Below are 26,135 nucleotides of genomic sequence, written 5' to 3'. Positions count from 1 at the left end.
CAACACCCACACAGCCATCACACCTAAGAAGCCAGTCATTGGAAGAGGAGCCTGACAGCTGTCTGTGTGCTCCTCTTCCTGTCTGAGGTTTAAATGGTTTCTTTTCATAGTTGTGCGTTAAAGATTTAGAAGACTTCGGTCTAAGAAGTGTCTTTAATAATAAACCAGAGTACGGTAATGGTAGCTCAGGCCTGTATTCTCAGTACTGGGGAAGCAGAAAAATGGAAAGCCACCTTAGGCTACACAGTAAAACATGGTCTCAAAAAACTAAAATAAGGTGGCTAGAGCAATGGCTTACCTCTTCCAATCACTTACTGCTCTTGCAGAAGACCTGAGTTCAATCCCCAGCACCTACATCAGGGGGCTCACAACTGCCTTGAACTCTGGCTCTTTTTCTGGCTTCCACAACTATGCACTCACATGTGCAAACCCATACACAGGCACACACATTCACATATAATTAGAAAAAAATAAAATCTCCAAAATAGTCAGAATATGCAAACAGATAAGCAAGTACTCTGTGCCTTTTGAAAACATAGTACAGAGGCAATTGGAAATAATAGAACATAAAATTGCTGTGCTGGATAGTTTATGTCAACTTTACACAAGCTGGAGCTATCTGAATGGAAGGAATCTCAATTGAGAAAATACCTCCAGAAGATTAGTGACTGGTGGGGTAGGTCCCAGCCTATTGTGAGTGGTGCCCTCCCTGGGCTGGTGATCCTGGGTTCTATAAGAAAGCAGGCTGGGCAAGTCATGGGGAGCAAGCCAGTAAGCAGCGCCCCCTCCATGGTCTCTGCATCTGCTCTTGCCTCCAGGTTCCTGCCCTGCTTGATTTTTGTGTCCTGGCTTCCTCCAGTGATGGACTATGATCTGGAAATAAAAGGCAAACTGGTCATGATGCTTCATTGCAGCAGCAAACATCCTAATTAAGACAGCTGTTGAATTCAGTCCTGAAGAAACTGGAACCTAAATGGTACCCTGCTGAATAGAGAGACTACTAGGGAGACAGGCCATCATAGCTCCTGGCTTTACTTCATGGACCCAGCCAGGACTAGTCACTGGAAATATTAGAGCACACCAATCTTCTTGACACAGTCTCAGGTCATGAGATGTGCGCCTGGGGAAGTCAACTCCAAATTACCCAAAGTAAGGTATTATGAAGTCAAGACCAACTGGTTCTGTCATGACATAAAAAGACAAAGGAAAAGGGCATCTCAAAGAACAATAATGAACTCTAATTCACACATGATCCATCATGGAAAAGTGAGCCAATAACTAGAGGGAAAAACAGAAATCAAAGCAAACAATCCACTAATGAGGGCTTAATTATGTTGCAACTGTATGTTGATCTGTTTATATGACAGACGACATAAATTAATATGTCATCTGTGAAACTAAAGGACTTATATGCCAAAGAAAGGGCGTATACACAAATGAGTGAACAAGTCAGTACAAATTGTTCCAGTGAAAAACTACACAGTTGAGAATCTAGTGCACATTGATTGAGATCATAATACATGCCAAGGAAGACGGCCATTAACTGAGCTAACGGAAAGCCATGGCACCTAAAATTGGGGGCCAGCACACAGAGAGTGCAGCCATTTCAAAACAGTTCACAAAGTATTGTCCTGGAGGGCAGAACTCTGCGTCCTTCTTTATGTATAGTAGCATATGCAGCTACTGGTGTGGGATCCCAGAAGCTGGTCCCATGGCTTGGAATACTCTATACCTTGATACTGATGATGTCAGACACACGCTTTGAGAAAAAAGGAAGATTCTTCTTGATCAATTCTGCTTATCATTTGAGCTGGTGCTATCTAAAGAAAGTTGGCACGTTCAGTAGCAGACAACACTACAGCACAACTGCTGACTGAGAGAGCACTGCCTCAGGAAGCAGACTAGGGCTCCTCATTTTAAAAAGCAGTCCCTGCCCATTTCTGGGAGACTTCATGCTGGTCACATAAATTTCAAGGACCTCACTACATTCTCACCATCATCAGCACGTGGTCCCAAGATTTACCCAAGGTCCCAGTGGTGCCTGGGCTAGGATTTCAAAACTGGTGAGTTTGTAATTTAATAATCTTCACATTTTTGTAATTCTTCCCAATCAGTAATGCTAACTCTCATAGTTTAAAATGAGACGCTAATTAGCAAACGCCCAATTTGAATGTTCTCTGCCTCTGAAACCCACCCCAATCTAGTCCACCCCTCTTGTCACCTGGGTAATTAATCTCTCCCTTTTGTGATTTGCACACTTTATACATCTTTTATACAATCTACTACTTTACTATTTTCAACTGAAGTGTTTATTTTCTTTGTTAAGCCTTCATTACTGACCCTTGGAATTAGCATGCTTTATTTGGATTAGAATTTACTCCCAAAGACCATGAGAGCAGGTACCCAGAAAATAAATGAGTGCTGATCTGAACATAACACAGACTCAGCTGGGGACTACAAACGACTAGCAGATCTGACCAGAATTATACCACAGAAGGTCCATCTTAAGAAGATAATAAAACAAATTATTTAGCTGTGAAATACCCCATTAATTGTTACTCCCATGATCACTTTCTGTTACAAAGACCCTCCATCCTGAGGAAGTCCCAGGGTGGTAATTAATTCATAATCCAAGGACATCTCAATTCTGATTTTAACCATAAGCTTCTACATGAAATAGGCAAAAATAAATTTTGTAATAATTTAATAACCCTCAGATTTACTGTGAACTAGAAATACCTCTTAAGAGGAAATAGGAGAAATGAATGTTTTAAGATTATATATAAATCTGATTCAGGGAATTGACACAAATGAATGTTTTGAAATACCCCATAGTTTTTGGTTTTTTTCTTTTCTTTTCCTTCTTTCTTTCTTTTTTAATGGCTTCACAGCAAGTGTTTTGAAAGCTTCGTGGTGGACATTTAAAATAAAAACAACCTCCATGATCCCTCCCGTTACTTCGAAATTCCAGGCTTCAGTTATTCCCTTCCAAATAGCAAGTGAGAGAAACTGAAAAAGGAAGCACTTCTAGAAGAAACGCTGAGCCATGTGGTCCAGGTGACCCAAGCCGGCTCTTTTCTCTACTCCCTGTGATTTCATCATCAAGTCGAGGTGAACATTAAGCCATTTAGGCGTTGTCTCCCTGCAAGCAATTTACTTTCCACTAAAACTTAATTTCTGAGCCAAAAGTAAAATCACATACAGAATACAGAGCTACTCCAACTGCCTGGCCATGGAGGTGTCACCAACAGAGGAGTTCAGATGTAGAGGCAGATGATGGGGAGGGCACAGGAAGAAGAAAGTTAGTGCACAACTGGGATCTGTCTCCAAGCTTTGTCACCAAGCAGCCAGAAGACACAAGGGATGCTCCTGGTCAGCCACAAAGCTGAGCTCAGAGTTCAACAATGCCAACGGGAGCCCCAAGAACAGAGACTTAAGTTCAAAGTTAGTCTTGGCATTTACCTTCCATTCCACAAGCACTATGGTCATGAGAATGTGGATTTTACCAAACCTTGCTGTTCCTATGACAGCCAAGACAGGGAACTGCAGAAGTGGGCTTTGCACAATAGGAACCTACCACACTGCTGTGTTGGAGCCAACTTGCTGACCATGCCACTAGGGCAGACGGCTAAGTTCTCAGGGCCACTAGCAGGTTGGTCAGAGTATTAAATAAACTAGAGGAACTTGTGCTGGAGAGATGGCTCAGGTGATAGGAACACTTAGTACTCTTGCAGAAAACCTGAGCTTGTTCCTAGCACCTACATCAGGCAGCTCACACCTGCCTGTAATTCCAGCTCCAGCGGATCCAATGCCCTCTCCAAGGGCACACATACAGACAAACACACACACACACACACACACACAGATAAGTAAAACAAAACTTTAAAAAATTGTAGAAACTTAACATTTTTAAATGTATACCCAAAATAAAGATAATAAACACTCAAAATTAATTACTCCTGTTTATTTTGCCATTAGCTAGGCTCCTGATGCCGGCTGCAACTACTACGTCTAATTCATAGAAGACCATATGACAGAGTGCTTACCACTTTCAGACCTGCTATTGGCGACTTCTATGGAGAAGGCTAACATCAAGCATAGTAGAAGTGTTTACACCTCCAGAAAGCTGCTGGCAGTGGAAGCCCTCCTGAGCTGAGACACTTACTGGACTCTGCCACCTCAAGTATTTGTCAACATCCTTTCATAGAGCTGCCATGTTTGAGCAAGTCCATCTTTTGAGTCAGAATAAAGACTAATAAATTGTCAATCACAATACAAAGTATATGGACAGAAAGCAACCGCACTTATTGTGACCCTGTAATGCTGGAGAAAGCCCTATGGACAGTCTCTCATGTCATAATAGGGATTATCAAATCCAGTACCCAGGTGAATCAACCAGGGTCAGTACTAAATGCACAAGAGCAAGTGAGGTGTAGAAATGCCTGACTAAATGTATCTGATTTTCCACTGAAACAAGCAGTGATACCACTACCGGTGTTATTATCACAGTGAACTGGAAATGGGCCAGACCTAACTGGCAGATAACTAACAGTTGCTCAGAGATATAGTGGCATGTGACATTTTCTTCCAAGGCTCATGGAGTGCCGGAAAGTTGGAAAGGAGGCTCTTTAAGACTGAGAGTTCTAGAGGGAAGCTCATTAAGACTCAGGAAATAAACAACTCAAAACTCCCCAGGATTTCTGGAAATTGACCAGATGTACTGGGTTATATAAGCAGCCAGGGCTGCTGAGGAGACCCAGGCTAATGGAGCTGCCTGGACAAGACAATGACCTGCCTACAAGTCGTGAAGAGAACTCCAGGGTTCCAACTTTTGTGACTCATTAGCCATGTTGGGGTAGGATTTCACTGATGCAGCTGTCTTTGATTCATCCCCATTCCCATAAGTCACTCAACCATACTCCTGCAATGAACTCCAATATAACATGCATTGGGTCTATAGAGTCTGTCAGTGGTTTCCTACCAAAGGTGAGTAGATGCTTGTGCCACATCCTCTCTAGGGGTAGTGTCACACATGGAAAGGGAAGAGTTGTGGGCAATTCATCAAATTTTATTCACTCACCAGTTTTATTCATGATTACTTCTAATACCTACAAGAGTTACCTAAAGAAGTGAGCTCTAGGGTCCCTGAAAGCAAGGACATCTGTGTTTTTCAGGCGCCATTCCCAGTTTGACTGCTGACCTAGGACAGGGAATCCTGTCATCCTCTACTTTTGTTCTGTCCATTAGAACTAATGTATTCAACTGGAAATGACATGTCCTACAAAGAAAGGCTCATGTAATAATAACCTTCTCAGGTGTCAGCATCATATTTTGAGGCTTCTAGATTACTTATTTTTTCTTAATCCTTATTTTAGTTTTATGTGTGTGGGTGTTGTGCCTGCACGTATGGCTGTGCACTATGTGTCCAGTGACTCAGAGGCCAGAAGAGAATGCTCAGATCTCCTGGAACTGGAACTGTAGTCAGTGATGGGCGGCTATGTGGTTGCTGGGAATTGAACCTGGGACCATTGGAAGAGCAGTCAGTGCTCTTAACCACTGAGCCACCTCTCCATCTGATACCTTGAAAAACATTTTCAGGTTTTACACATTTATGTCACTTGACTGTACTGTCCTTTTGCCATGACTTCTTAAAAATGATTCACTCAGTCATTAAAAGCATTCCAAATAGCTAACAAAAATTTACTTACAGATTATTTTAAAAAGATTCTTGTCATCTTGGCTTCCTGTAAGATACTAGCTTCTCCCAGTGTTCCAGTACATTTCCATCACCTGTTACCAGGAGAAGGAATCTCATTAGTTGTATGGCCTTTAACAACATCTATCAAACACACAGGGATAACAATAAAAACAACCAAAAACCCCAATGGTCCAAAATTCTATCACTTACTAGCCACAGGCCCTTAGGAAAATAATTCCTCCCCTCAAGTCTCCATTTCTTCATTTCTAAATGAGCATCAAATATCCCATACTGTCTGTGTGGTAGTGACAGTTAAGGAAGCTAAAGGGCATCGTCAGCATCCTTTGATCCAACAAAGGTGTTGTCCTGGCAACAGGGACATCCAACACTTAATGATTATAACTTCTTTATTACCCACATGTTGAGCTCATCAAATACTGAAGATCCCTGCACTTTCACCCAATAATGGAACACACTCAGCAAAGTGTTTGCTTTCTGTAAAGAGGAAGTCATTCAGAACAGAATTTCACCTCTGTTTTTAATCTTGTAACAGGTAGGGTCCACAAACTAAGAATAGGACTTTTGTGTTCCTCTTTTCACATAGGGCCATAATAGAAACATACCACTTGTGGCCCTGAAGAAGGCAACTGTTGGTCACTTTATGTGAAGAGCATGTGGCTCCAGACAGAACAGGCACATGACTTAACTTTCCTAATTGAAGTCCTAACTTGGAACAAAGAGAATGACAACAGTATTGCAACAGTCATCTGAAGGAAAGACAGAGATTTCAAGTTACCCAAGCCAGAGGGAGGTTCAGGGTGGACCAAGAAGGCAGAAGCAGGAAGAAATGCCATATAAATCCAGAGCCAGAAAGAGTTGGCCAACAACAGTAAAACTGGGGAAGGACTTCCCTCTGGAGAAAAACTGGAGCCCCAACACAAAGAATAGCATGTTCATTGGCCAGCTATGGCTTTATATGGCTGGCCACATCGCAAGGAAGCTTTTAAAAGTCTGATAAATGCTGTACAATTTGATATAGGTTTAAAATGAGTAGGTGTGAAGCATACCTAGCTATTTAACAACGGTGTGATCTTGGCCAAATAGTTTATTCCATCTACAGCTCAGTTTCCAGGTCTGTAAAATAAGAACAATGCCTACAATTCAGAGCAGGCACACAGAGATGGGTGTGTAGACCCTCCCTACAAGGTGTCCTCAAAAGAAAATCCCAACTAGCATGTTACTAGTAATGATTACAGTAGAGACTATTAAATTCCTCATTATAAAAGGCAATAATATGCAATCCCGTAAATTCATAGACTCCTTGTGTGGACATTTTGGAAACAGGTTTAAATCCTACTTCTGACAGTAACACAAACTTTCCTAACATTTATTTTTCAAATTAATATTATGTTTGCAGTTTTTAAAAATCAAAGTGTAATTACATCATTTCCCTCTGCCCTCCTAGCCTCCCAAATACCCTCCCACTTCCTCTCACATTCATGGCCTCTTCTTTAATTATTAGTTATAAATACATCCTGCTGAATCTGTTTAGTGTAGTTTGTATGTATATAATTTCGGCGCTGAACACTGGGTGTTGTAACTAACTGGAGAGCCCTTTCCTGGGGAAGACACCTTCTCCCCCTCTATGCAGTCATTCTTTTCTTCTAGATTCCCCTTCCACATTAGCATATCTGTTGCTGTTGTCCTTCTTCGGGTTTTGTTTACGCAGCCATATTGTTGAGGTATTGAAGCTTCCCTGTCATTACAAGGAGACACATTTTCATCACAATGGAGAGTTAAACGTAAATCACCATCTCCTCTGGCAGCCCTTGCTGCCAGCAGCCAAGAGAAAGTGCTGTGTATCTGTCAGTACTGGGTTCCTTCTACAGTGATGGACTCTGGACTGTAGAAAATGACTCATTTCCATCGGAGGCACTGAACTATTGTGCACTCACCTGGCATCTACAGAGCACAAGGGCCATGCTCAAAATGGCAGGCAGCCCATCTCCCTCAGCACCACGTTACAGTTTCACTGAGTACAGTATGGATAAGATCATGCCAACCTTGAAGCAGAAGTATTAAAACTGTATCTACAGAAGGTTTCATTGAGGCTTCTAAATTGCCCCTTTGATACTCCTTCCGATAATGCAGACTGCTTTTATCTTCAGGACTGCTGTGGACAATGTCCATGATGACATCTGTCTCCTTTGAGCACAGTCACCACTGATGCACGGCCCAAAAGCACCTTATTTGCTATTGTGGCAAATACTTTAATAAATTAGTTAAAAGCATTAAAATCATGATCATCGGTGGTAATGTGCCACTGCTATGGTTAGTTGTTCCAAATGATTAAAAGTTACACCAACAACAAATGAACCACCCATTCATGCTGCCAAGTACTGGAAGTAGGAAAGGGGATTTAAGACCCTTAAGGATTGAGGTTGTTTAAAGGAAAATGACTCTCATCGCCTCACAACTTTGCTGGAAAAAGTGTGTTACCAGGAATAGGCTTTGAGGTTTCAGATGCTCAAGCCAGGCCCATTGTCACTGTCTCTTCCTGCTGCCTCTAGATGTGGATAAAGAACTCTCAGCTACTTCTCCAGCACCATGTCTGTCTGCATTGCCACCATGCTTCCCACCATGGTAACAAAGGACTAAACCTCTGAAAGGTGAGCCAGCCCCCAATTAAATGTTTTCCTTTATAAGAGTTGCCATGGTCGTAGTGTGTCTTCACAGCCACAGAAACCCCTAAGACAAGGATGAAGTTCACATAAGATTGCTGCACAACAGGAGCACCAGAACTAAGCAAGTAAGTTAGGTGACCCACTTAACAAGGACTCTCCAGGTATGTTAGTCCTGGTGAGGCTAGCACAAGCCTAGTACTCACAAACCATGCTTCAAACACAATGTTTAAACCACACACACACACACACACACACACACACAAGTCTGGCCAAAACCAGTGCATCCCTTTTGTGTGTGAATATGGTGTTGAATATTAGACCTAGGCTATTAGACCATCAAATATGCTAGTCACGCATCATACCACTGAGTTACAACACCAGCCCAATATATTCCAATTTGAATGTACACTCTACCTTCCAGAGCAACTCCTTCAGGTTATCAGGAAGGAAACTGGCCAGACTCAAAAGCAATGGGAATCCATGGTCTGAATTGCACCTAAGGCTAGACAGGTGGGAGAAACTCTTACAGGAACAGGTTTAGATCATTTCCGTTTCTTATTTTGCTCCTGCCAGGGAGCTGGCTCACTATAAAAAGCTGGGGCTTCTCTCAGGAAACAGTGTCCCGAGTCACCAAAAGCATGTGCTTTGTGGTCACAAGAATTGATTTCCCAAATGAGTCCTGAAAGATCTTGAGGACAACTGTACAATTTCTGCACACCTTAATTTCTATATCAATAGAATGGCAGTGGAATCAGTCCTACCGCTAGATGTCAATGCTTTTAAGTCCATGGAAAACAGCAAGTGTTCACTACATGTTATATTATCTCCAATATTAGCAGATAAATAGCAAGTTGTCATGTCCACATAACAACAAAAATTAGTATCTCCAAGAGCTCAGATATGATCCAGACCATTTCACCAGGTGACCAGAAATGGTTTGGGGTACACAGTTGCTATAGCAATAAAGGGCGAACTGTCTGCCTGATATCTGTGCATATACCTCAGGAGCAGCAGCAAAGGCAATTAGAAGATGCTGGCCAGGGGGACGTTCAGAAATATTAACACCATCCAATCAGAGGCAAAGCTGAATGATTTGCTCAAGATGACTCAGTTCACGGTCAAATCTGGGACCCAAACCCAGGCAGCTTCAATCCTTGTTCTTACCCACAATACCACATTGTCACTTCAATGCTAAGAGAAGTAACTGAAGACAGGACACAGATCAAAGGAAGGCCCTAGAAGAACTCTCAAAACCAAACACACACACACACACACACACACACACACACACACACACACACACACACACACACACACACACACACCCATACTTCTGAACAAGTACCTACAACCTTTACAAATCAGTTCAGGAAACTTCAACTCACGGCCAGAGCGTACTCAGCTAAGAATAACTCTCTGAGAAAAAAACCCTCTCACCTCACAGCCCAGCTGGCTACTAGCAGAAAGGTCAGCCCACAGTCAGATAGATCCTCTGCAAGATAGAAAACCTACATTGCTTATCCAGGCCCAGCAATGCAGTTGACAGACATAACGCACACACCCAAAGACCAACTGATCTGCCTAAGGTTACTCCACAACACAGTTCTGACCTCCTGTTTCCCAAGCCTCTTCATACTGAGTTCTACCACATGCGAGACACGAAATCGTGACTGCAGTGATACTAAATCTTCTGTGTGAGGAAAAAATAGGAATTAAGTTTTCAGGATACTAGAGAGTTCCTACTTCTTTATGGTGGGGCAGGGGTTGGAGGTACTAAGGCATAAAACACTCATGTTAAATGATCAGTCCTTTCGAAAGCAATGCACAGTACTCTGGGAGGAAGGTGGAGTGTACCTAAAATAGGCTGCTCGTCTTATGAATGACCAGATTCTCTTTCTTTATCCTATGTTAAGAAGAAAATGAAAACACGCCAGCAAGACTGTTCAATTATTTCATGTATGCTGATTCCTAAAGTTAGTTACTAATTCGTTCAGTAAACACCTGGTGGTGTCTAGATCCAGAGCGACATGGCAGGTGTGGGACACAGGCGCCTGGCTGGCTATCAGCAAACGGTGCTTGCTGACATTTTCAACAGAAGTAACCCCACCTGTACAGCCAACCAATGCACAGAAGCATCTCCAGCATGTGTGTCAGGAGGCTGCTCAGATGCACACCAGGGCTGTCTTCACTCCTAGATCGCTCTATATTGGAAAGGAAACAGTAGCTTGCTCTTCCATGTAATGATACTGCCAGTAAGGCAGTTGTGGAAGCAGTTCAAACAAACGGGGTCATACTGTCTACAATCTACAAGCCCTGTTACGAGCCTTCCCAGTGGGAAAATACATGTAGCCTTTCAACTTTCTCCTTCTCCACAGACCATGAAGGGATAAACCTAAAATAAACAAGGGTTTCTCGTCTCCGTGAAGCCAGCAGTTTCCGCTCAGCAAGGACTTAAGCTTCTGCAGGCACTGTGACATCCATCGCTTGGATGTCACATTTTAATTCAAAATGAAATGTGTGATTGATGCAGCCGAGGCTCTTGATGCATGGGGACGTCATGAGAATACACCATGTGCACGTCACAGTGCGCACGCAGTGACATCATGTGTACTTCACAGTGCGCACGCAGTGACACCACGCACTGCCAACAAGCGCCGCCCGAACTGTCTCAGCTCGGATTTGAGATCTTACAGAATATAATCATTTAGTGACGGAAGACAAAGACTTCTAATGTTTTCCTACCATCACTCCGCAGCATATAAATAAGAAAATTAGTATGTCTTTGGATTGGATTGTTAGAGGGTTTAATTTTTAAAATTGCTGCTTAAGCTGCTACCTGTAAACCAATTCTAAAACAAATCACTATTTTTGTCCCGCGATTAGGATGGAATTCCCAATTTCTGAAATGGCCCTAAACATACTTTTGCCATTTTGTACTACATATTTATGCAAAGTGGTGTTCTCAGCACTGATGATTATAAAATGAAAATATCAATCAACTGTGAAAAATATTGAAGATGTTTTCGTCTTATAGCATCCAGTATTCAGCCAAGATCTAATTCTTTATGTGAAAATAAACAGGCACAGCACCTCAATTAGTATGCAAATGACGCTTTGGTCTTTAATAAATGGTAAAATTCTATACATAACAAAGAACTGTTCTCATGATCTGTATTACCAGCAGATGTTTAAGTTTATATATATATATATATATATGTTCTCTCACACACACACACACACACTCACACACACACACACACACACACACACACACACACACACACACACACACACACGACTCCCCTTCAGGTGATAATACAAGATGAGAGAGGCCCGGTTTCCTTCACCTTGTATGAGCTGAACACACTGGCTCCATCTCAGGGAAGGAAATGCACTAGGGCAACCTTTCCTATTCTAGCACCTTCTGTAAACTCGTGGGAAGTTTCCTAGCCATAGTTTCATGGTTTGTGTAAGATAGGCAAGAACATGTTATCCTCAATCAGAAAGCTTGTATTGTCATATCCTATGTGACACCTCTTCCATGGAAAGAAGAGTAACAAAAACCTACCCCTAGCTCAGCCATATGGGAATAAAAACACCTGTAATGTCTAAATTTATTATTGATCTCTATAACCTCCTTCAAAATGCTGCATTCCTAGTTTTAAAAACATATTCTAAAAAGGCTTCATTCAATATTATTGATTTTTCATAGATATTTTAATTCACAAAATCTAAGCTTTATGATTCTTATTTATGCCAAAATCAACAAGATTTTGTAGAAGTATTTCAAAACAACAACAAAAACTCACAAAGCCCCATTTTTCCACATTAAATTCAGAAGTTAAGTTTACTTTTTCGCAGACACGCGTAAGAGAAGAAAATCATCACACGGTGCCTCTGGCTACACTGAAAATGACGAAGGATGCACATATTAGCACCCAGATGGAGGCCCTGGTTCTCCCACAACCAGGCACAGGGGAGGAACCTGTGTTCTCAGGCACTGAGCTAGAACCCCCTTCCTAAACAATGATGGTCAACCTTAGTTCTTTTACTGGAGACAAAGTTGGTGCTTTTCTCCTCTCAGCCATTCTGAACCAAGAAATAAAAACCTTTCAAGTATGAGCAGATATCAAACTTTAAGTGAAAAGTGATAAAAGACAAGGACTGACAGAAATACACGGCGACATGACCTAAGTAGAGAGTCAGCTCCAAATATTGACTCGCGTCAGCGGGAGTGACTACTAGGGAAGGAGAGAAGAAAAGGCTGGATGACAGCATGACAGATAGATGCCTGGTTGTGGACAGGAAGAGAAAAATCAACGACACAGAAGAGCACAGACAGGATGAGAACAGAGGAATGATACAAGGTTCGCAGTATGGACCTGCTAAGCCCGGAGGCAGAACAGTGTCATCGATGAGGACCAGAGGCAAGCAGTTTTAGATTTCTGGCATACTGCATCTTCTGTAAATACTTAATTTTCACACATTACAGTATGAGAATACCTAGAGAGAATATTCTAAATCAATGGACATGCTTGTATTGCACTAAAATGGTATTAGCAAGAACAGGTATTGGCCAGGTTCAGTATGCGGGCTGTGATTGGCTGACTCCTAGCCTCCACAACGAAACCGGTGGCTAACATCCCAAACATATGAACAGAGAGATGCTGCAGGCAGCCCTGAAATGTCCGGCACACTGCAGCCGTTCAATGGGCGACAAGTTGCTGAAGACTCATGGTCCCATATGCTCCATATTCCAGGGAGTTCAGCACTCTGGGGGACAGGGGTCAGGACAGAGGAGATTATGTACTTGCACAGTGTTAGTTCATGCAAAGACCCATTCTGTAAAACATGCCGTTTGTAGTCCATAACTCACAACTGTTACCCTATCTTATCACATATTTTACATGGATGGTGGTGGGACAAAAATCATCCCAATACTTCAAAGTAACTAAGGAAAGACAATTGTCATGAACAGAGACAAAGGAGTTCTGATTTGTCTCTGATAGGTCCTCTGTCTTCAAGACTGTCCCTAACGTTTTCTCCCATTCTCTCACTTACCTCTTTATGTAGATGTCAATATCTTTCTCCAAGAAATGTGTCTCAAACATGTCAGTAAGGTCATGGCACACACTATACATTTCTATCAGTAGCCATGTCATACTCTGGGCAATGTCTGCGTCCCAGGTATGCGCACAGGCTTCTGGTCTAAAAGAGGCAAGCAGACATGGACTAAGTAGAAAGCTTTGGTGCTTGCGCCTGCTCTGCATAGCAAGGATGTGGGCAGTAGTGATCAGCAGTCAGATCTTGCACAGCATTTTGAGGCTTTGCTGCCTGTAGTGTGGGCAATGTGATATGGCCGGCTGAAGAAGGAAACTGGCCCTAGATTTATACCATAAGAGCAGGAAGAGCAGACCACATGCTCTCCAGTTGGCTCTAGTAGAAACTACATAGCTATTTCTCCCATGCTGTCACTTGGTGTGTGTGTGGGGGGGCCTATTATTTTAGTTGATGACAAAACATATCTTTTAAGAGATGATATGGAAAAAAAGACTCTTAAAAAAAAAGCTGGCCAGAATTTTCAAAGTTCAACCCTGAAAGAAATGCCCCACAGCAGGAAACTCAGTTCACCACAAGAAAGCTTCACCTGAAAACGAAGCCCCAAAGTAGCAACAAAAATTTCAAAAATAGTGTTAGAAAATGAAAGGTGTCAGGGGTCAATCAGCCAGAAGTGCATACGAAGCAAAAAGGTACTTTTTGAAACTAAAAAGAAATGACACTTTTAAACCAATGAAAACTGAGAATTTGTGGTCCGTAGATGAACACTCCATGAAGTGCAGAGGAGCTGATCTTTAACAAACAAGGGGGTCTGGAGGTAAGAATTGTGCCCATGAAAAAAGAAGGCAAATTTTCCCTATTCTTGGGAAGGGAATTCCTGACCATTTTACAGTATATCAAAAGCATGTCACAGTGATGTTTAGTCTGTGATATATGTGCATGAGCATTCATGGATGAATGAGAGCCAACACATGTAAAGGAGAAAAGGAGATGCTACAAGTCTTAAGTTTCACACAGAGCGATACAACATTAATTCAAGGTAAGAGTTTTATGAAGATAACTGTTTTAATCTACAAAAGTTATAAATACAGCAATGCAAAGAAAAACACCTAAAAACTTGAAATAAAAATATAAAAATGTAATGTTAACAAATTTTCAACTAAAAAAAGGAGGAGGACGAGAAGAAGAAGAAGAAGAAAGAAGAAGAAGAAGAAGAGGAGGAGGAGGAGGAGGAGGAGGAGGAGGAGATAGAGAATGAAAAAAAGTCTTAAAAGACAGGATCAAGCCCGGCAAAGTTTGGCCACCCTTAATCCCATCACTCTGGTCCACACAGTGAGTTCCAGGATAGCCAGAGCTACATAATGAGACCCTGTCTCAAGAAAAGGAGAGAGGGGTGGGAAATCCTGAGCCGGAGAGAAAGCTCAGTGGTATGAGAGCACACACACTGCTCTTCCAGAGGATCTGAATTTGAGTCCCAGCACCCACATCAGGGGCTCACAACACAACCACCTGTAAGTCCAGCTCCAGAGGAACAAATGCCTCTGAAGGCACTGTACTCACATGTGTGCAAGCGCACATGCACGCGCGTGCGCACACACACACACACACACAATATTATGGATATAAGGATAATCTTTGCAGCAAACTAATCAGGACTAGATAGATGCCCTCAGGTTTGGAATGATGGATCCTATCATCCTATCATGACATTAACAGAAATTAGAGGGTTAAAGCAATTAAACCTAAATGTTAAAACTAAAGCATCTATAGAAAAGCAAGCCAAAGTGTAATCGTAAAGTATGGAGGCTAACTGTTACTGACAAATGAGAAAAGTGATCATCTGGACTTCATCAAGGTGAAAATGCCCACCTTTTCAAAGATACAAGAAACTGAAAAAGTAGTAATCAATAATTGCAAAATAAAAACCAGGCACACAGCGAACATGTATCCAGAATAAACTACGAGGATTCACCAAAAAAGAGTCACACAGTCAGCCGGGTAGTGGTGGTGCACACCTTTAATCCCAGCACTCAGAAGGCAGAGGCAGGAGAATCTCTTTGAGTTCGAGACCAGCCTGGTGTATAAGAGCTAGTTCCAGGACAGCCTCCAAAACCCTATATGAAAAACGAGAGAGAGAGAGAGAGAGAGAGAGAGAGAGAGAGAGAGAGAGAGAGAGAGGGAGGGAGGGAGGGAGGGACGGAGGGAGGGAGGGACGGAGGGAGGGAAGGAAGGAGAGAGTCACACCCTAGTTTTTGAAGTAGCAAAGGATTTGAATAGATAGTTCATAAGGAGGATACATAAAGCAGTATTAGAAAACACTCTCAACGTTATTAGCCATCAAAGAAATCACAGGAAAGCACAACAAAATAGCACTACATCCACAGACTGCTAGCATCAAAATCTGGCAGAAGCAAAGAGGATCAGAGATGTGGACGCTACAATCGGAAAAGCATTCATTATGATGAGAAGGCCACAATGTGGAACTCCTTACCAAATGCTGTGTGGCAACTTCGTACAAAGTCACACATCTCCACAAAGGGGTATTTTAAATACCTAAAGTATTCATCCCAAAGAAAGGAAAATGTATGTTTATAAAGAGATGTGGGCAGTCATGTTCATGATATTCATATTAGTCCCAAACTGGTACCCACTCTAATATACACCAGTAGCAAATAGACAAATTCATTAAATGCAATATTACTCAGCATCAGAATGGAGCATACTGACACATGCAAACAACAAATAGGAATCTCAAAAACATCATTGTGTACAGAAAAAGGAGACAAACATTCAGTACAACTGTGCATCTGGGGTTTTAAAAGAGCTAGCACCTGTCAATACAATCAAATTTGTGCCCATTCCCATTAGAATGAACAACTATGGGGGACGGGCACGCAATGGAAACGGGCCACTGAGGGGACGGGCACGCAATGGAAACAGGCCACTGAGGGGACGGACACGCAATGGAAACGGGCCACTGAGGGGACGGGCACATAATGGGAATGGACACACAAGAGTGGGAATGGGCACATAGTGGGAACAGACTCGTAATGGGAACAGACAGGTAGTAGGAATGGGCATGTAATGGGAATGGGCATAGGAAAACTTTTCCGGGGTGATAGGAATGTTCTTTCTTATTAGCTCCGGCTTGCTTTATTGAGACAGTATCTTGCTATGCAGCCCAGGCTGGGCTCAGACTTACGGTTCTCCTGCCTGAGCCTCCCCTGAGCTGGAATTCGAGGTGTGAGCCATCATGCCCAACAGAAACATCCTCTGTCTCTAGAAAGATGGCAAATCACTAGCTCACTTCAAAAAGGAAAAGAAACTGTGAGCTTCCTATTAAAATGGTCTGTGAACATTTGCATTAAAATGTTCATCAAATCTGAATTAAAAAACAATCTGTCTTTAGCTTTCATTTAATTTTAATTAACCTGTTAACAATTGTGTGTCTGTATTTGTGTGCACACATGCATGTATGTGTGTGTGCCCATGTGTGTAGCTTGTAACTAACATGGAGAGTCGTCCCTGAGCTTGCTTTGGAGATCCCAGTCTCCAAGCACTAGAATCACAGGTTTACCCAGGTCTATAAGCCACAAAGCCATCATCTCCACAGCTCCACCAATAACAATTTTTATTATTTTACAATTTAAATTAGAAACAAGCTTGTTTTACATGTCAATCCCAGTTCCCTTTCCCTCCCCTCCTCCCCTGCTCCCCACCAACTCCCTATCCCATCCCCTTTCTGCCCACCAGGGAGGGTGAGGCCTTCCATGGGGAATCTCCAAAGTCTGTCACATCATTTAGAGCAGGGCCTAGGCCCTCCCCCATGTGTCTAGGGTGAGAGAGCATCCCTCTATGTGGAATGGGCTTCCTAAGTCCACTCATAAACTAAGGATTAATACTGATCCACTACCAGAGACCCCATAGACTGCCTAGTCCTCCTAACTGACACCCACGTTCAGGAGGTCTGGGTCAATTCTATGCTGGTTTCCCAGCTATCAGTCTGGGGTCCATGAGCTCCCCCTTGTTCAGGTCAGCTGTTTCTGCACCACTAACAATTAAAGGTACACTTTTAACGATGAGAAGAAAGGCATGAGAAAGGGAAGTATAAGACAAACCCAAATGTTCTAGTACTTTTATTCAATAGTAATTTCAAACTACTGTATACCAGGTAAGATAATAGTCACTACAGAAATGGAAAAAAAAAAAAAAGATTACACCCTGTGACCGAGAAATTCTCAGTCTGGTAGAAGAGAAGAAACTCATTAATTGAGTTATTAAAAGGGCTGGGTGGGGCTGGAGAGATGGCTCAGCGGTTAAGAGCACTGACTGCTCTTCCAGAGGTCCTGAGTTCAATTCCCAGCAACCACATGGTGGTTCACAACCATCTACAATTCAATCTGGTGCCCTCTTCTGAAAAAACACTGTATGTGTAATAAATAAATAAATAAATAAATAAATAAATAAATAAATAAATAAAAAGGGCTGGGTATAACAGCCCATTGACAACTCGCCTGGAGTGCTTCAGGCCCTGGGTTCAGTCCCCAACACAGAGTACAAATAAATTTAGAGAAATATATGATTATTTTTCTTTGCCAAAATCACACATGCAATATAAATAATAGAAAAGTGCAAAATCAGTTAAAAATTTTGAAGAACAGAATGATTTTAAGAAAAACTATCTCTACCCAGCCATGTTTATTAGCTTATATTTCCCTTTCTTCTTTGTTTTTTAAGTGATATGTAGAAATTACATATAATTATTATGTGTAATAAGATGCTTTGATAAACCGGTACAACTGAGGTATAGCAACTGTATATAATTATCACGGGTAATATGATACTTTGATAAACCCGTATGTTCTCTGTGAGGGCCTAACAAGCTAATTAACATAGGCATTAACTTTCAAACTTTTTTGTTGCTGTGGTGAGCCTACTTCAAATCTACTCTCAGAAACTGTCAGTAATACTGTGTCAACAACAGTCATTCTACTGCATAAGAGCTTTTGCTCTTGCTCAATTCCCTTTTAGTGACTACCATGCCCATAGCACAGAGAACTAGGCAGCTGTGCACTGCATACTTTCCCAGACCTGCCAAACCCAGAACCAGAGCAAGCTCCAGTGTCCCAGGAGCCTGTGCACAGTGGACCTGACTGCAGCACGAGCCTCAGAGGAAGAGAGGACAGGTTGGGTCTCATTCTTAGGAATGTCCTCATTTTCTCCGGAGCTACTCCTGCCCCCACCACTTTACTTGCGGCCATTATTTCGAAAACATGGATGGCCAGCAGCATTACTAAAGGGAACAGCCAGTTCTCAGTGAAGTGTGACTGCCCAGCAGCACGTGACACTGCCTTCCTGCAGCTTCCTGCACTGCTGATTCCTTGCCTGCAGACCACAGCCCATCCTTTCTTTCCAGGTCCTCCTTTTCATCCTCTTGAGGCTCTTCAGTTTTTCACCCAAATGGCCTCAAACCCTTATGAGTCCCTGTTATTCAGAGAAGGTGCAACCTGAGTGGTTCTTAACAGCAGTCATCTTGGGTGATGAAGGTGTCCCCACATAGTTTTGTCAACTGGAGCAAGCATGCCACCCCTGCAGGAGATGCGGATGATGGGGAAGGTTAGGAACGCCCAGGACAAAGATGAATAAATCTCTAAACATGTACTCTATTCTGGTATGAATTGAGACGTCCCTAAGAATATAATCCATTACGAAATTAGAGGCTGTGAATACAAGACAAAAACTGGCATCAGGTGGAACCAGAAAACCAGTGAGAGGGTGATACATGCAGCACTCTGAGGCGGAGGCAGGAGAGTCCTAACTGTAAATGTAGCTTTCTCTACACAGGGGGGAAACTCTTGTGGGGAGGAGGAGAAGGATCAAAACTATTTGTTATTTATTTGGAATCACAGTATTTAAAACGGGCTACTTCCCACGGATGCCAATCTAGCAGGATCTTAGCCTTTGCATGCCCTTCTCGGGAATCCTTCTTAAACAACAGAACGGAGAGTCCACACAGAGGAGAGGCTTCCTGTGGCCTGGATTCTCATTCTTCACACTGGGGCCTCCGCACAAACTAGTTCTGGAGCGAATGCCACTAAAACATCAGCACTAAAGGAGATTTGTACTGCCACTGAATTTAGTAAATAAGGCTGGGAGTCCCCAAATACCAAAGCTATTTGGTCAAGAGGCTTAGGATGGGTATGAGGGCCACACTTAATGTAGTTATCAAAATCACAACACCATAAACAGTATGTTCACTGACAATCAGTTTATCTAAAATCAGTCTTGAAGCATCTTTTCTTCATCCTGGCCAAGAAAGCAAAGCAGCACCTATAGACCCTTGCCCCACCCCCACCCTACCCCACCTTGCTAAACCCTACTGCTTCACACATCAGCCCAGGAGGTGGACCCTCTGCCCCTGACAACATCTCTCACTCAGACCCCCACCCCTCCCCAACATCAGGTGTATGGGTGAAGCAGCCACCAGCCACTTACTCCCCAATCTGAGGGAATGGAGGAGGCGGCAAGGGTGGTTACTCTAACCTCACCAAAGCAGTCTTGGATCAGGAAGATCCTATCAATTACCTTCTTGCAGGATCAGATCATAAAACCCCTGAGGAAGGTCTCTGAGCTGAATGGAAAATGACCCATGTTTCTATCTGTTACACACACACACACACACACACACACACACACACACACACACACACATCCTCCCAAGCCACACTTTGCCAACTTCCATAAAACTAAAATGTCAGCCTTTCGAATTTTCACATTTAAAACTAGAATACTAAAACTTTTAAAGGAAAACACATTTTATTTAAAAAGATAAAGCAGAAATAGTTCCTGAGTTTCTATTAACCTCTTGACCCCAGAGACGGTAGTTGTAATTTTAAGGTTCTATTATCTGAATGCAACATGTAATCTAACTACCTATCTGTTGTCCATTACTTTGGTCTGAGAGCCAGACAGCTAAGCTTTCATTGCTTATAATGTAAAAAACTCTCTTCACGTACTGAAAACCTTTCTAAGATGAAGAAAATATTCCTTCTAGAGCAACCTGAAGAGTGTGTGGATTCTGACACGTTTGGGCCAGCTTGGCTTGAGTGTACCTTTGGGAAGTCTCAGGTGCTCTGTACTTCCTAAACCTCTGCCTGGAATGCCCTTGCCCCATGTGTAAGCAGGCTCACCTCTCGCTTATTCCCATAGTTGGACAGTACCTTCACACTCAAGACTTCATGGCCTCCCTACTTCCTATGAGAAAGGGTATGCTGACACACACATGCACACAGTTCACACCACTCCCTTGTCTCCTCTCTGCCTCACCCACCCTTATCAGATGTAGCACACAGGTATTTTACTTATTTATGGAGCTTACTATCTTTCCCCTACTAAACTGAGTCCTACAACACAGGTTTTGGCTGTTCCCCTTTCTGTCTCCCTGTCAACTGTGATGGCTGACCTCTGTGCCTAAGCCAAGGTCTACAACATGAACTCTCACAAGGTCTGAGGCTTCCTTGGCCCAGTGGGGCCTCCTGACCTAACCAGGGCTGGCTTGTGGTAAATATTTAAACAACAAAATAGGATGTGAAGAGTTTTAATCAACTAGCACAGTGAATGAGAGAGCTAAATTATTTGAAAATAAGATATGAGAGGTTTAGGTGCTTGCCACACACAGGCTGCCCACTCAGAGAAAGAAACAGAGGTTCCAAACTACCCCAGTTTAACACCAATGCACATAAAATCAAGTTAAATAAATCACACACACACACACACACACACACACACACACACACACACACACACACACACACACACACACACACACACACACTCTGTTCTGAGCCAAGCAGTGGTGGTACACGCCTTTAATCCCAGCACTGGGGAGGCAGAGGCGGGTGAATCTCTGTGAGTTTGAGACCAGCCTGGCCTACAGAGCTAGTTCCAGGCCAGCCTCCAAAACAATACAGGGAAACCCTGTCTCCAAAACAACAACAACAACAAAAACAAAAAACTACTGTTCTGTTCTACTGTTCTTTTCTTGCGTGGTGTTTATACAGGGGGGTTTTAGGGAGGCTACCATACTATGAAACACAGGATGAGACTAAAAATGGTTTTCTTGACCATCATTAATAACCATTGCTAGCTACATTAAAGATACGTGAAAATCAGTGGTAATTATGCAGCCCTCACTCGATCCTTCTCTCACCAATGTGGCCTCAAGTGAATGAGGAGTATATCTACTTAACACCAGGGAAGACTCATTTGTGCTTTTTTCCACATGGAAGACATCTGCCAGTAAACGCACGAGAATATAAAGGATATTTAAGCACATAGCAGTGTAGGCATCAGACTTCCTCCTATATAGCAGAAATACATGCATTGTACCGGGTAAAATACATATGAAAGTCTTATGATTTAAATTTTCTATCTTTTTTAAAAGCATACGTGTGGATCTCTGTGAGTTCGAGGCCGGGCTGGACCGACAGCCTCCAAAACAATACAGAGAAACCCTGTCTCGTAAAACCAAAAAAAAAAAAAAAAAAAAAAAAAAAAAGCATACGTATTCCCAGGCATAAGCACTGAAGCCTCTACACCAAAACATTACCAGTGGCAACTTCTAAATGGTGGTTTTTAATTTTCTGTCTTATTTTGTTCTGTCTGTTTGTTTGAGTAAAGGCCTCTTTATGTAGCCCTGGCTGTCCTGGAACTCTCATTATACATCAGAGCTGGTCTCAAAATCAGAGGCCCGCCTGACTCTGCCTGCTGAGTGATGGGAATAAAGGCATGCGACACCCAGAGACACACCTCACAAGCAGCCACACCTTCCAAACCTAAACTAGATTGTCCCTGCTATAAGGAAGCCCCAGGGCCACAAAGGAGCCTCCATTTCTCCAAGGAGAATGCTGCCACCACAGCCTCAGAATGCCTTTGCGTGGATGTGAAATGCAAGAAAATTCTCAGGTGTGGCTGCCTCTTAAATGTCACTGCCGTGTGTGAGGCAGGGCTAAGCAGTCTGGGAAATCAAATGGGTCTATGGTCGAGTTTGGGCTCCTTCATCTTCTAACCGATGATCTCAGGCAGGCTCATCACCTCACAAGCCTCAGGCTGGTCTCTTTCTGTGAGCAGTCACGCCTATTTCTGGGATTTTAGTGAAGAATTAAGATATTCATCAGTGGGGCTGGGAGTGTGGCTTAGTGGCAGGGTACTTGCCTGGGTTCAATTTCCAGGACCAAGAATGGGAAGGGAAAAACAATGCAGTATCCAGCCAGAAATTTCCTCCAGGATATCTGGCCAGAGTCAAGCTCACTGACTCTTTGTTATCCCACAGGCAATGAGCTATAAAGGAGCAGAGGCAGAGCTATTAGTGACGTTCAGGTTAGAGAACAGACTGGCATGTTCCAGTCCTAAGCACTGGTCCTATTCCCACAGGACACGGCACCCAACTCTGTACATTGGGGTAGGCACGCCAGGTTCAGGCCACACTCTGACAGCTACAACTTCATATCTAGCAACCCGTTCTTTTACAATAATCCTCATGTGTACTTTCTGAGGCAGGTCTTGTCAGGTATTAAGTCTCCCAGCCAGATAACATGGCACATTCCTATGTGTCATGGGAGGGGGTAGACTTAGAGGTTCCAGAAGCCCACCTCTGGCCCAGTCTCTAACTTGAGGGTAAGATGCCAGCTCTCAGCTCTTGTTTAACCGTCATGGCTTCTGGCCTGCACGTGTTCCCATCCATGGAGGTCATGGACACACTACCTGAAGCTGTAAGCAAGGCCCCAATCAAACACATTCTTTTGTTAAGTTGTCTTGGTTGTGGTGTCACTACACAGCTATAGAACACTGACTAAGACACTCACCTCCCTTCTTTGCTTTTTCCTCCCCTTTTAGAATCTCTAAGCCTCTATCTAAATCTTTTTGAGGTTCACATAAAGCCCAGGATGTATCCAAGGCCTTTCTATGCCTTAATCTCAAATTTTCAAGATGCCACCCCTAAACTCTAAACTGAAACAACCAATACACTGTGTACACTAACATGCTGAGCTCCCCCTCCCCTTTGTGGTGCTGAGACTGAGTCCCCCAGATGCCAGGCATGCGCTCTACTGCTGAGTCACATCCCCAGCCTACTGTGAATAAACAACTCAAAGGGCAAAAGCAACTACACTCTTGACAATTCTTTAGAACCCAGTTCTGTCATCTTTTAAGAGGTTATGTTCAGTCCAACACAGTGCCACACATCTTCAATCCCAGCACTTTAGAGGACCAGGCAGGAGGATTCCTCTAAGTTTGAGGCCAGCCTGGTCTACATAGGCTCCAGGGCAGCAAAGACAACATAGTAAGACTCTCTCTCTCTCTCTCTCTGTCTCTCTCTCTCTGTCTCTCTCTCTCTGTCTCTCTCTCTCACACACACACATACACAAAGAGAGAGAGAGAGAGAGAGAGAGAGAGAGAGAGAGAGAGAGAGAGAAATCATGTTTAACCTACAACAGGCAAATACAGCCAAAAAAGCAGCTGTCTTAGCTAACAGCATGAGACAAAAATTTTAAAGCCCAGTCCCCTCTTACCACTATAAAAAGTATTCAGGTAAAGCATCATGGTGATATAGAGATATACATTTATTTATTATATAAAGAAACCACCAGCTAATAAAAGCAGCACACAATCCATAAACCCAAAGCCAAAGCCTTATGGGTTTACCTCAATAAAAAGAGAATAATAAATCCAAACTTCCACCAAATAAAAAGAAAATAATTCAAAAATGAAAAAGTAAATTCATATTGGTTCATATGATAAAAGTCTCAGTTTACCTTGATATTGAAATAATACTGTGGAATATTCCTTTACATTGTTTAAATATATTTCACAATGACTGGTTTAATAAGAAGGCTAGATGGCCAGTGACAAGGCAGGACAGAGCAGATGCTGGGAAGAAGAGCAGAGAGAAAGAGAGAGAGAGACAGAGACAGAGACACAGAGACAGAGACAGAGACACAGAGAGACACACACAGAGAGAAAGGGATATGTCAGTCAGATGCAGAGGAAGCAGGACGTGTACCAAATGAGCCACATGGCAGCAAGGGAAGGGATAGAAATGGAACAACTGGTATGAAGAACACACAGACATTTCCTCAAAAAATTCCACAAAGAATATCATATGATGTAGTAATTGCATTTATGGAATATATCTGAAAGAATTGAAAATGGTTTTGAAGAGATATTTGCATACCTAAAGTCACTGTGGCAGTTTGAGCAATAGCCAAGAATAGGAGACAACATACTACATGTCTAGTGACAAATAAATGAATAAGAAAAATGCAGTAGTATTGTCAATGGAATAGTATTCAATCCTTGAAAAGAAGATTCTCTCATGTTCTGCTACATGCATGAATGGTCAGGTCATTAGGAAGCAAGTAGCCTCAAAGAGACTCACCAGAGTCCACTGACAAAAAAGAGCAAGAGTGAGGACTTCCAGGAACTGGAGAGACAGAGAAAGACCTGTTACTCTATAGGTGAGTTATAATTTTCCAGGGTGAAAAAAGTCTCAAGATCTTTTACAAAACAAGATATATTAAAACTGCCCAGCCGGGCGTTGGTGGCGCACGCCTTTAATCCCAGCACTCGGGAGGCAGAGGCAGGCGGATCTCTGTGAGTTCGAGGCCAGCCTGGTCTACAGAGGGAGTTCCAGGACAGCCTCCAAAACAATACAGAGAAACCCTGTCTCGAAAAACAAAACAAAACAAAAAAAAAACCAAAACAAAACAAAAAAAAAACCTGCCCACCTCATGCTAAACATGATCAAGAGAGTAAATGATGTGATTTATTTTTTAATCATAATAAAAGAGGAATGAAGAGTATCCTGGATTATCTAAATGGGTCCAATGTAATCACAGAGTTCTGAGAAATAAAAAAAGGCAGACAGAGGAACAGGACAGAAGCATACAGTGTAAGAAATGGCTGGTCCATCATTTCTGACCTTGATGATAGATGAGGGCAAGAAAGTCATCAAACTGAGTTGCTAAGTGAAAAACTACAAAAGTCAAGAAAGAGAGAGAAGACGGAGGGAAGGGAAAAGAGGGAGAGAAGGGGAGGGAAAAGAGATAGGGATTGTGGAAGGGAGCCCCCAGCATGGAATTTCTGAATTCTTGGGATGAAGAAAAGCATTACCCATTTCCTAGAGGTATAAAACACCCCCATGCAGCCAACTAGAAAGCAGAATGCTGGTACGTGCCAACATACATCACAATGCTCAACCAGGACCAAGGAATTACCATAACTTAGCAGATATTAATATTTAACTGCAGTCTAGAACATAACTGCACTAAGACAAATGGAGATCTGGACATAGTGGTACACATTTAATAGTCCCAGAGGCTGAGCTAGGAGGACTCTAAGTTTGAGGCCACTGTAAGCTCACACTCCGTCCCCACTCCTGATAAAAGGAAAGAAGGAAAAGGTGGAGAAGAGGAGAAGTAAAAGAGAAATGGGAGGAGCAGGAAAGGCAAGTGACTCATAACAGTCAAGGGTCATCTTTAAGTCTTCAACAGGAAATAGGACAGATACCTAACATTTTTTAAGAGACCACTAAGGTGACACTTAAAACATCTTCTACATTTTGAAACAGACAGATATATGAATACCAGAAAATACAAACAAAAGAACTGAAAGGCCTATTTTTAGTCAAAGGGGAGATG

At 42.6% G+C, this 26,135-nt stretch overlaps 1 protein-coding gene across 11 annotated transcripts in view; it reads right to left on the bottom strand.

Moving 5' to 3' along the window:
- Positions 1 to 26,135, bottom strand: part of Sgms1 (sphingomyelin synthase 1) — a 242,644-nt gene that overhangs the window by 80,193 nt on the left and 136,316 nt on the right. For 6 of the 11 annotated variants that reach the window (XM_040745509.1, XM_040745500.1, XM_040745520.1 and 3 more), the window contains one exon: positions 5,709 to 5,790. The exons of 1 other annotated variant lie outside the window; for it this stretch is intronic. The gene's annotated coding sequence lies outside the window, so the exon portion shown is untranslated. Of the gene's footprint in view, positions 1 to 5,708; positions 5,791 to 5,908; positions 6,001 to 6,765; positions 6,833 to 26,135 lie in introns of those variants that run through there. 4 more of the 11 variants (XM_040745527.1, XM_040745537.1, XM_040745514.1 and 1 more) reach the window with 2 other exon arrangements.

The sequence above is a fragment of the Mesocricetus auratus genome, unplaced genomic scaffold (genome assembly GCF_017639785.1).
Source record: "Mesocricetus auratus isolate SY011 unplaced genomic scaffold, BCM_Maur_2.0 Super-Scaffold_4256, whole genome shotgun sequence".
NCBI lineage: Eukaryota > Metazoa > Chordata > Mammalia > Rodentia > Cricetidae > Mesocricetus > Mesocricetus auratus.
Note: the sequence above shows the minus strand (reverse complement) of the source record. Positions and strands in the feature narration are given on the sequence as shown.